The following is a 3,097-nucleotide window of genomic DNA, read 5'->3' on the forward strand; positions in this document are numbered from 1 at the left end:
ATTTTTAATGACATTTTCCATCTATATAGGGAAGGTAGAAACAAGATGCTTTGGCTTCCCTGCACAGGACAATTATCTCAGGTGATATGGGTTGAAGCTTGTCAGGGAAGTAGGTACATGATAACAGGGGAAGTTTTTCCAGTAGTCATATACGTATGTGAGAGTCAGACCATAAAGAAGGCTGAGCGCCAAAGAATCGATACCTTCATCAATTGTGGTGCTGGAAAAGACTCCTGAGAGTCCCTTGGACTGTAAGGAGATCCAACCAGTCAACCCTAAGGAAAATTAACCCTAAATATTCATTGGAAGGACTAATGCTGAAGCTGAAGCGCCAATACTTTGGCCACGTGATGCAAAGAGTCGACTCAGTGGAAAAGACCTTGATGCTGGGAAAGATTGAAGGCAGGAGGAGAAGGGGACAACAGAGGACAAGATAGTTAGATAACATCACTGACTCAGTGGACATGAATGTGAGCAAACTCCAGGAGATAGAAGAGGACAGAGGGGCCTGGCATGCTGCAGGCCATGGGGTTGCAGAGAGTCGGACACAATTTAGCGACAACAACAATGGGAATTTCTGGTCAGTCCCAGTGAGGTAACTTCTGTCTCCCACAGGTAGCTTACCTAAGCCCAAAACAATCTACTCTTTCCTTCCATCTGCTTATAATAGCCTTCCATTTTATACAGCTTCTCAAAGCTCCTCTCTGCTTGCTAGAAGGAATGCTGCCCAGCTCATGAATCATTTAATAAAACCAATTAGACCTTTAAATTTTACTGTTAAATTGTTAACAATATGTGTGCACAGACACACATGCACACACACGTCTGTTGCACCCAAAGTTTTTCCCACATATCTTGATTTTACTGTTTGCTGAATATTAAGCAGGAAAAACTTTCTGTAGAATAATTAATTGACCTGCAAGTTCAAGCAGTTGTGGAATAGAAAACCTCATCATGAAAACGTTATACTCTTGGGTTTTGTTGATGCAGGAAGGGAATAGGGAGGATTTCTTTTTCTGCAACTCCCGCCAAAGCCCTGAGGAGAGTTTAAGGGCCAGGTGGGCTGAGTCCTCCGTGGCACATGGTGGCTGGTGAGGACAGCCCCTGGCGAAGAGAACAGCTGCCCTGGGCTCACAGCAGGTCCCCATTCCCCTCGGAGCTTGAGAGTGAGCTCGAGTTGCTGCCACCATCACTGAGGCAAGTTTCAAGAAAAGGAAAATTGGGTGACATTGTACAAAGACCGGAGCTTCCCCCATGGCTCATCGAGTAAAGAATCTGCCTCCAATGCAGGAGACGCAGGTTCGATCCCTGGGTCGGGAAGATCCCCTTGGAGGAGGAAGTGGAAACCCACTCCAGTATTCTCGCCTGGGAAATCCCATGGACAGAGGAGCCTGGCGGGTTAATGTCCTAAGGGTCACAAAGAGTCAGACACAACTGAGCGACTAACACATACACACACTCATACAAAGACCAAAACAAGAGGTCCCAGTCTTTTACTAAGAATTATCTTCTGGGAGGGAAGCTTTCTGTTTTAGAGCTTATGACTTAGTAAATTAATAGACAAAATTTCCATGTCCATGGCTCAGAGACTTTTGGCAATCTCTCTGTAGACTTTTTTTGATTTCCTATCTTTTACCTGCTCTTCTGCAGAGAAAAATCTGACCACGTACGTCCTGGACCTAATTTCAGAGGAGTAGTGTTTTGTAACCATCCTTACTGTAGCTTCTAAGCCTACCTTAGTGAGCTTTCCTGTCTACACAAAGGGAACCTGGGTTTAGTGGGTGCTAGAAGACAGCACCCCCCGCCCCTGGAGGAAGATGGTGAACAAAGCTGGCAGAGAAACTGATGATCCAAGGCACCTTTGATGTCCCAATGTAAACTGGTGAGGATATTCTCACCATCCTCAAGTCTTGGGATGTGAAGGGCGGCAAGGAGAAAAGGTGAAAAGGAGAGAAGCAGCAGCTTAGTTCATGACTGGCAGCCCACTGAATGCTGGGAGCTAGGGATGAGGAAGGTTCCATGCTGCTACACTGGTGCGGAGTGTACAGCAGATGGGGAGCCACAGGGGTTAGCGGGCGTCCCTGTAGAAAAACACCACGCTCAGAATGGCCCAGCCAGGTCAAGGCAATGTTCACTGAGTATTTGTTCAGGCTCAGGATCTATGGTGATAAATGCAAACTCTTCCTGCTCATGAGGGTCACACGATCTTGGGGATGGGGTCGGCAGGGGGGTTGGGGGAGAAGGGGCGTGAGTAGTAGGAGGTAGAGGAGAGTAGGACATATGAGGATACAGATCCATTACAACATTCTTTCCTCAGATCACTGACCTGAGCCATACTTCTTTGTATGGGGAGAAGTTAGGTTTATTTAGTCCAATATTCTGTTGGCCATCATAGCAAGCCCTCAAGGACTTGCAGGAGAAGGGGGCCTCGTTTATCCCTTTTGACATAAATGTTGGAGATGTGTGGAGACTGTTTTTCCTAGCAACTGAACTTGGCTCTGTAAGTAATTCACTGATGGCTTGTGCTGTGGGAACAGGACACGTGGATTCAAGGTGAAGGATGAGGGTTCGCTAGATCCTCACCAGTTGTATGATGTTTGTACTTAGAGTGGGTTTACGGCACACAACATGTACCTGGGCCTGTTTTTTTTTTTTTAAATCCATTCTGTCTTTTAATTAGGGTATTCTGACCATTCACATTTCTTTTTTAAAAATTTTAATTGCAGGATAACTGCTTTACAGCATTGTTGCTTTCTGCCATACAGCAATGTGAATCAGCTATGGGTACACGTATGCCCCCTCCTTCTTGGATCTCTGTTACACTGGATTTCCAGCATTTCCTTTTTTCTTAGTTTCCATTTCTCTGCTCTTACTGCTCATCTGTTCTTACATGATGTCTACTTTTTCCTTAAGAGCTCTCTACATATTAAACAGTTATATTAAATTCTCTGCCTGATAATTCCAACATTTGTGTCATACCTGAGTCTCGTTCTGATACACTTCAAATTGTTTTTTCGTATCTTTTAGCATGTCTTAAAGTTTTTTTTGTTAAAAACCAGACATACCAGGTAATAGGAGCTGAGGTAAAGGCCTTTTG

The sequence above is a fragment of the Bos indicus x Bos taurus genome, chromosome 11 (genome assembly GCF_003369695.1).
Source record: "Bos indicus x Bos taurus breed Angus x Brahman F1 hybrid chromosome 11, Bos_hybrid_MaternalHap_v2.0, whole genome shotgun sequence".
In the NCBI taxonomy this organism is placed as follows: Eukaryota; Metazoa; Chordata; class Mammalia; order Artiodactyla; family Bovidae; genus Bos; species Bos indicus x Bos taurus.